The sequence below is a fragment of the Musca autumnalis genome, unplaced genomic scaffold (assembly GCF_047663935.1).
Source record: "Musca autumnalis isolate F117 unplaced genomic scaffold, ASM4766393v1 scaffold_3, whole genome shotgun sequence".
Lineage (NCBI taxonomy): Eukaryota > Metazoa > Arthropoda > Insecta > Diptera > Muscidae > Musca > Musca autumnalis.
In genome coordinates, this window is record NW_027411866.1 from 259,071,719 (window position 1) to 259,081,312 (window position 9,594).

A 9,594-nucleotide genomic window follows, 5' to 3' on the forward strand; every position below is an offset into this window, starting at 1 on the left:
TAATACACGTTATGTATAAAATTGATGTATGTGTATTTATTATTACAAACTTATAGTAAATTTAAGAGTATATAAAATAAAAAAAACAAGAACTACTATGGTCATAATTAGCAAAATGTCGTTATGTATTTACATATGTACATATATACTGACCCAAAAAACATTTAAGGTTAACCCGTGCCAATTTATCGATCGATCTTTGTTTCTATAGTAATTTTTATGGAGCCAAAGGCGAATTTTGACGAAAATTTATTTATGATGATCGGATAGCGATAAACCGGTGCCCCCGACCGATCTATATTTCCATTGTACTTTGTATGGGGGCCAACGTCGAATTCAAAAACCCCTCAAAAACAAGTAAAATCATTATTTATGGCAGATATGGCAGTAACAAGTGCCTTAGTTTATTGGATAGAAAATATTTAAGAATAATTTACATGAAACAAAAACACATTTGATTAATTCTCTTTCGAGTTGAGCTGTTAGACCTTAGATATACATTGAAAAATTAGGAGTCTACCGAAGTCCCACGCATCCAACCATTACGCTACGTTTCCCGGGTGGTTAAAATTCATATTCGAACACCTTCAGGCACTACATTTTTGCCGTTTTGAAGGATTTTTCTAGGAAGCCTCTGGTATTCAAGAAATAAAATTTAATAAAGTTAATGTTAGCAATTTTGTAAAAAGTGAACTGATTAAAAATTATAATAAATTTTCTATAGAACTAAGAAATATTGTTCAAGAAATGAACAATAATCTTAAATTATTTATGGATATGGCGTAAAATAGCGAATTTTAAAGTAAAAAAATAAATGCTGCCAGCTCCGAAGAATTGAAGCCTGCCTATGATTATGGCAGGACATTTTTCATTTCCTCTTCTAAAAATGAACATTTATTCTTAAATATGTGGTCCAAAATGGTTTTGAATTTTTGAGAAGGACTCTGAAATTCACGTCACTGCAATAATTATGGAAAATCACTAGGTAAATCCTTGATATCAATGTCGAAATCTGAACAAAACTCTTTCGTCCTGTGTGTGATCTTAGATATTTTTCCGCCCCATTTTTTTTCTCATTCATATGTAACATTTATGTTTATTTCTTTAATTTTCACTAAAAAATTAGCTACTTCTCAGATTAAAAAATCTTTATTGTGGAGTTTTTGGGAAAGATTACCCTATGTCATTACTTACCCAAAAATTCAGTTCTATTCTGACAAAATTACGACTCTCAAAAACTACTTTTTTGTTGCGATTATCTATAATTATTGGCGTAATATCAATTTTAGAATTATACTGTAATATTATAACGAATTTGAAATATCCTACCATAGGCTTAGGCAGTCTTACATTTTCATGTGCTGGCAACATTTATTTTCACTAAGGACCACGTATTTTGTCGTAGAACAACTACCCTGTCGGACTTTTATCAACCAGCTGATAAAATGGTTGATAATAAATCGATTATTTGTAGACTGACTATAAACTGGTTGAAAAGTCATCTAGAGATCAACCACTTTGAACAGAAAAAAATTTCGACAATTGTCCATTTCTGCATTACTTTTCAACTAACTTTAAATTGGTTGAAAAGTCATCTAGAGATCAATCACTTTGAAAACATGTTCCTTCTACAAAGTATTTGAGCATGTGGAAAATATAAGCCGAAAATGCTTAAATAATTCACATTTGCATGTTCTTCATAACTTTAATATATTAGTGTACACCTTCTAACGCTATTGGAACTTTCATGCAATATTTCGGCCAGGTGACACGAAACTTACCCACCAACAAAACTTAACATAGGTCAACAATGCGGACTTTACCTTGTATACCCGCCTTATTAACATACATATGTACAAATACATATGTCTTACTTAAAAGAAATCAGCTAAATATTGCAAAAATGTACTGTCGCTAAGACTTAACGACTACTTTTTTTGGTTGTTAACATAACAATAATTTTCGGTGATTAACGACATAATTTACCGACAAAACTCGTTTAAATTAGTATACAGAATACCCAGCAAAAAATTTTGGAAGTTATGCAATTGGAGTTATGATTTCACAACATCTTTCGATGTAGTCCAATGCTAAGTTTACATTTACGAAATCCACTCGATTTCAACTGTCAATTCCATAGCTCAAACGTCAAATGAAATCTCATCTGGATTTCATTTGACGTTTAACCTTTGGATTTGACAGTTGAAATCGAGGGGATTTCGTAAATGTAAACCAAGCACAACAGAGTTATGAAAAATGCAATCCGTTCGATACATTTTATAAGCAGTTGCTCTAGAGATCCCTACAAGGCAAAAACAGTTGGTTGATCCCTACCCGTCGCTGCCGACATAATTTCTTCAAAAGAGAAACAATTGTAAATATATTTCGAAGAATTTGTTATAAAATAAAAAATACAAAATAAAATTGCGAACATTTTTGTGGTAATTTACGAGACAGAAATTTTTAAAAGAGTGGAGTTGGAGTCGAATGGTGAACTAGTGATGGGAAGGCAACATAAAAAACCTTTAGGATGACGAAGCAAAATCTTGGATTAAATGGAGAACGGAGGATGTACACTCAATTGTGATTGAATTTAATGGAAACTTTTTTTTTTAATTTGTGATTTTATAATAAAGTTCTTTGTATTCTTGTTTTACACAAATAATAAATGCATTTTATTTATTCTGGGATATTTCGCAATAGCTTGAATTTTTACTGCATCTTTAGATTGATTAAAAACCCAATCCGAAGAGTGCCTTTAAATTCAGTCCAAACGACTACATCAAAAGCTGTGATTTGGATCGAAAACGGAGTGCATCCTAGCTGTGTGCTGTGGAAGCAAAATAGAGCGCATCCTAGCTGCGCGCTCTCTTGTAAAAGAGAGCAAATGGAGTGCATCCTAGCTGCGCGCTCTCTTGTACAATTCATAAGTGAATTCATAGGAAAAGATGTACTCCAACGGCAAATGTACTGTACACTTGTACTGATTAAACTGCGATGCAAACTTTTTGCTGGGATGTTGTGAAATCATAACTCCAATTGCACAACTTCCAATTTTTGTTGCTGGGTTATATCAAAAAGTATATTAAATTTAACTAGGCCTTTACACCATACAGTTTGTCTTCAAATACAACTCTGATTTACAAACATTTGTCGGCTGTCTCCCAGCTGTCCATAATTTTTTCAGAGACAGTAGGGTTAACGAATTTTTGTCTTTTTTGTAAAAAAGAAGTGAGATGATAATTGAAATATGTTGAAAAGTCCCAATTTACATTAGGCGAGTTTACTTGCGGCAATTGTCATTTTGTAGGAGAGAGAGGTGAGGCATATGGTAACCCTTTGCCTCTCAGCACCCTCTCTCACCTACAAACTGACAATTGCCGCAAGTAAACTCGCCTAATGTAAATTGGGACAAATAAAAGAATATTAACAAAAACAAAATATTTGAACGGAAAACAAAAATAAATCGAAGATTTTTATTCACAATTTTACAACTGGTTTTGCAGTTGTCTGGACGCCTACGTCACATAGGCAAGTATTGGGGTTTTGAAATCAATACATGTACTCAACTGTCCTGTCATGTGTAAACGCAGGGTAAAGTGCTAATAAATATTGACAATCGATCAGAAAAATCTACATGACTGACATTTCTATTGTTAAACTCATTTAAGGCTCCATGGCACCCTGATCACAACGATATACAGTGCTGCTCAAAACAATTGCAACTCAGATGCCTATTTCACATTTAGACTGTTTTCAAGGACATTTTATGTTTAGAAATATAATAATTATTCAGTTCTTAATACTTCCCAGCAAAAAATGTTGGAAGTTGTGCAATTGGAGTTATGAGTTCACAACATCTGTCGATGTAGTCCAAAAGAGTTATGAAAAATGCACTCCGTTCGATATATTTTATAAGCAGTTGCTGTAGAGATCCCTATAAAACAAAAACAGTTGGTTGATCCCTACCCGTCGCTGCCGACATAATTTCTTCAAAAGAGAAACAAGTGTGAATATATTTCGAAGAATTTGTTATAAAAAAATACAAATTAAAGTTGCGAACATTTTTGTTGTAGTTTACGAGACGGAAATTGTTAATGGAGTGGAGTTGTAGTCGAAAGCTGAACTAGTGACGGGAAGGCAACATAAAAAACCTTTAGGATGACGAAGCAAAATCAGTTGCGCTTACATTAAATGGAGAACAGAGGAAGTACACTCAATTGTGATTGAATTTAATGGAAACTTTTTCAATTTGTGATTTTATAATAAAGTTCTTTGTATTCTTGTTTTACACAAATAATAAATGCATTTTATTTATTCTGGGACATTTCGCAATAGCTTGCATTTTTACTGCATCTTTAGATTGATTAAAAACACAATTCGACTACATTCAATCCAAAAGACTACATCAAGAGCTGTGATTTGTATCGAAAACGGAGTGCATACTAGCTGTGTGCTGTGGAAGCAAAATAGAGTGCATCCTAGCTGCATGATTTATCGTCATTTTGACGTTTTTTTGGCCCAAAATTGAAAAATGACGATTTGACGGTCCAAAATGACGATTTTTCACTTAAGCCAGAAATGCATGAAATAAAAGACGATTACTAAATTTTGACCAACATTTCACGAAAGATTTTAAGGAAAACAATGTTCCAAAATCTCTTTTGAGCTTTTTTAATGGTTTATAGCCATTTCCAGACGGAGTGGCTATATTTAGGCACATACCTGGAATACAGGTATTTTCATAAAAAGATATCTATTTTGTTGTAAAAAAAATATGAGTCCAGCTTTATTAACTTCCCATTAATGTCCCCTTTAAGCTGTCATCCAGTTTTGAATGACAATTTTTATCGATTTACGACCGACCAACAACCAAAATGTACGTGTACCGACAATCATGGGCGGTCACACTGTCAAGAAAGCGATATTTAAGCTAAGCTGTCATTCGGGACAATGTGTACCCAGCTTTACCATGCCGCATTACTGCAAACTCGATAACCATAGGAAACTATCATCTACTGAGTGCTATTTTTATAGGGGTATTTAAGTGATATTGGGTTTGATTTATTGCTGTGGGTTGTATATCTTATGTTGCCAGTCTCATTCACAAAAATATAAGCGAAAAATCGTAACCAAACCGAGTTTGGGACCATGTTGACGATTTTTTGACGATTTTACATATTTTAATGACGATTTGACGATTTCCGACCAAAAACTGTCGGCAACGCTGACTCCAACGGCAAATGTACTGTACTTTTTGCTGGGTAAATTCATAAGGAAAGATGTACTCCAACGGCAAATGTACTGCACACTTTTAGTTTTTAATCAATCTTAAGATACAGTCAAAATGCAAGTCATTGCAAAATATCCTAGAATAAATAAAATTAATTTTTATTGGAAGGCAACATAAAAAACTTTTAGGATGATCAAGCAAAATCAGATGCGCTTGAATTAAATGGAGATCGGAGGAAGTAAACTCAAATGTGATTTGATTTAATGGAAACTCTTTTTAAATTTGTGTTTATATAATATAGTTCTTTGTATTATTGTTTTACACAAATAATAAATGCATTTTATTTGTTCTAGACTGACTAAAAATCCGAAGAGGACCTTTAAATTCACTTCAAAACACTACGTCAAAAGCTGTGATTTGGATCGAAAATTTAGTGCATCCTAGCTGTGTGCTGTGGATGCAAAATGGAGTGCATCCTAGCTGGGCGCTCTCTTGTAAAATTCATAAATGAATTCATAGAAAAAGATGGACCGTATGTGCCGATGCCTTTAAGGCCTGGGTACATAAGCAGCCTCGTCGACTGGTTTTCTTGCCTTGCTTTATTTCTGATATAAGAAAAATAAAAGAATAAAGAAGAAAAGAGCAACCTAGTTCGAAATTGGCTCGGCCTTCCTTGTTTTTTTATTTTTATTATGTCAGAAATGAAGCAAGGCAAAAAACCAGGCGACTAGGCTGCTTATATACCCAGGCCTTTATTCCGCCATCACTTTTCTCGAACGTTGGATGTGTTTTCGGCTTTATACTTATGGGTACATTACACTATATGTTTTTTATATGTATTTTGTCACTTTGGGTAATAATCCAAACATATAAAACATTTTGAGATAATATATTCAAAATTTGTCGATACCACTACCTGTTCAATTTGCCTTGACCGGATTTGAACTCTCCCATTTGGAGTAGAAGCAACCGCTGGAAATACAAACTGAATACCTGAACTGAAGGAGCTCCTTCATATCCGCTCTCTCCCAAAAGCTATGAAAGTTTCAAAGTGTGGCTTTAGAGATAGCTCATTATTGGTCTGTTCCTTTACTTTAAAAAATGGTAACAGTGGCAAAAAATGGTAAAGTGGTGAACTGGTCTCATATAAATCGTATGCTTGTTAAAGTAAAGGAACGTTTTGCAGGTTAAAAATGGTAAGAAATGGTAACCTCAGGCAGGTAAAGGAACAAAGCTTATACGAAATGTGCTTTTTATAGCTTTGTTCCTTTACTTTTTTAGTAGTAAAAGTAGCAAAAAAGGGAACTGTCAAAATTGCTCTCAGGTAACAAGTTTAGCAGAAAAGAAGAGGAACGAAAAAATAGTAAATCTGGCAGCAATGTCAAAAAAAACAAACGTGGTTGCTTAAAAAATAATAACAAACAAAATAAATTTCACTATTTTTTATTTCGTTGGCTTGGATTTTTATTATTATTTATTTTATTTTATTTCTTTTTATTTTGCTTTGACAGTGCGCGTTTTTTTTTTTCTTTTTTTTTGCCTTAAAAGTGGTTGCTTTTTTCGCGTTTTTTCCTTGTTTTCTTTTGCCTTAGACTATGAACTTATACTATGATTTAAACTGTCAAACCCATACAATATACGTCAAATAAAATCCAGTGGATTTAGAACTACAATTTATTTGACGTATATACTATGGAATTGACATTTGATATCGGGTGGATTTATAAGTCTAAACGTACCATTCAAGGTCTACAGAAGGTCGACTATTCAGAGTTCTGTTAGCAACTTTTTACAACAAACATAATAGATTGTTCATTTTTGTGATTTGATTTCCTTTGTATTTTATGTCACAATAATGTATTTCACAGCAAACTAAATAGTCAGGGCTAACTAGTTTGGGCTTGTCCGACTGTATAGACAGTTTGACAGATTTTCCATTTTTTACACCACGAAATTTGTCGAGCAGAAAGTAGTAAAAGAGAAAGCCATTTTGGCATGCTCTCTCTTAAATTTTGCTTCCAGTTTTACTACTTTTTGGGGTTAAGGAACGCTTTGCAGGTTAAAAATGGTAGCAAATGGTAACCTCAGGTAAGTAAAGGAACACAGCTATGGATTGCTTCAGCATTTATTATACAAGAACTTTATTAAGGGGTAGTTTACACTATATGTAAATGTCATATGACATGAAATTTCCCATCGTTATATATTCGCTAATATGTGCAATATTGGAGATTTTCCTTACGCCATTTACTCTGTGCGTCCACACCAGCAAAAATGTAAAAAACTACGTCTCCACATTGCCTCCGAGGGTAGATATGGAATATTTTTATTTCGTGCCATATGACATTTACATATAGTGTAAACTAACCCTAAGTAAACAAAAATTAAAAAAGTTTCCATTACATTCAATCACAATTGAGTGTACTTTCTCTGTTCTCCACTTAATCCAAGCGCAACTGATTTTGCTTCGTTATCCTAAAGGTTTTTTATGTTGCCTTCCCATCACTAGTTCAGCTCCACTCCATTAAAAATTTCCGTCTCGTAAATTACCGCAAAAATGTTAGCATCTTTAGTTTTTTTTTTTTTTTTTATAACAAATTCTTCGAAATATATTCACACTTGAAGGTTTTTTGTCATCTTTTCCTCCTCCATTTATTACCTTAGTATAAACTATGTACAAATGTATGTGTTGCATTAAATTTTTAATTGTAAGTTTTTAAGGTTTTTTAACCATCTCTTTATGTACAAATTTTATTGTAAACAAAATATGAATTTAATAACAGCCTGTTTCTGTATGTCGAAACGAAAAAGTGTGCGAATGAAACAATTCCAAACTTTGGTTTTCGAAATATTTTTACCTTTGCTTTGCTTCAAAACAAAAAACAAATTTGAAAATTACACAAGAGTTTGGTAGTATCCTCTCGTTCTTTCGACATACAGAAACAGGCACTAAAAAAATATTCACACTTGTTTCTCTTTTGAAGAAATTATGTCGGCAACGACGGGTAGGGATCAACCAACTGTTTTTGTTTTGTAGGGATCTCTAAAGCAAAAAAAATGGAAGTTGTGCAATTGGAGTTATGATTTCACAACGTCTTTCGATGTAGTCCAACAGAGTTATGAAAAATGCATTCCGTTCGATACATTTTATAAGCAGTTGCTGTAGAGATCCCAACAGATAAAACCCTACACATTTCTTCAAAAGACAAACAAGAGTGTATACATTTCGGAGGATTTGTTATAAAGTAAAGAAATAAAAACTTAAGTTGCGAACATTTTTGCGGTAATTCATGAGACGGAAATTGTTAATGGAGTTAATTTTGCTGCTTAGCTTATTTCTTCACTAGACCGCTTATTTCTTGGTAACACACATCGAAGCGTAAAATTCATGGGCGCTATAAACATAATTATTTCAATATATCAAATAAAATTCAATTTTTTAACATGAATTGTTCGTAAATAATTAGTCGAAGGTCACACTAGAGTGTTTCATTGAAACAATTTCATGAAAACAAGGGTTCCTAGGTCAAGTTTCACAGTAGAGTGATATCATAAAGTTGCTGTAGTGGGGACCTCGATCTATAAATACCTAAAAGTTTTAATGAAACCACTCTAGTGTGGCCTTCGACTTAGTACCGAACATAAAAATTACAGCCAAATTCTATTTTTGAGATTGAAAACGTGTTTATATCAAATTGAATGTCGGAAAGAAGTGTCAAAAATGAAGCCAGGCAAAGAATTCAAAAGTTCAACAATTTTCAACTATGTGGCCTGAAGCTTCGCTTCGTTGTGGTATGTCCTATTGAAACAGTACAATTTCATTTTTGAGCTTTGAAGCGAGGACGAAAAAATAAGCAACAAAAATCCATTGTGTTCTCGCCTTAAGGGTTTTTTATGTTGTCTTCCCATCACTAGTTCGGCTTTCGAAATGGACTCCAATTGCACTCCACTCCATTAAAAATCGTGAACTACCGCACAGATGTTCGCAACCTACGTTTTTATTTCGTTATTTTATAACAAATTCTTAGAAATGTATACACTCCATCTTATTTTATGATTTAGCCAGCGGCGGGTAGTTATCAACCAACTGTTTTTTTATGGATCTCTAAAGCAATTGCTTATAAATTATATCCAACGGAGTGCATTTTTCATAACTCCGTGTGGACTGCATCGAAGGATGTTGTGAAATCATAACTCCACATGCACATCTTCCAAAATTGTTTGCTTTTTTTGTAGTTGCCTTAATTGTCAAATAAATGACAAATCCGCAGTTTGACAGATTTTCAACTTTTTACACCACGAAATTTGTAGAGCAGAAAGTAGTAAAAAAGAGAAAGCCATTTCGGCATGCTCTCTCTATT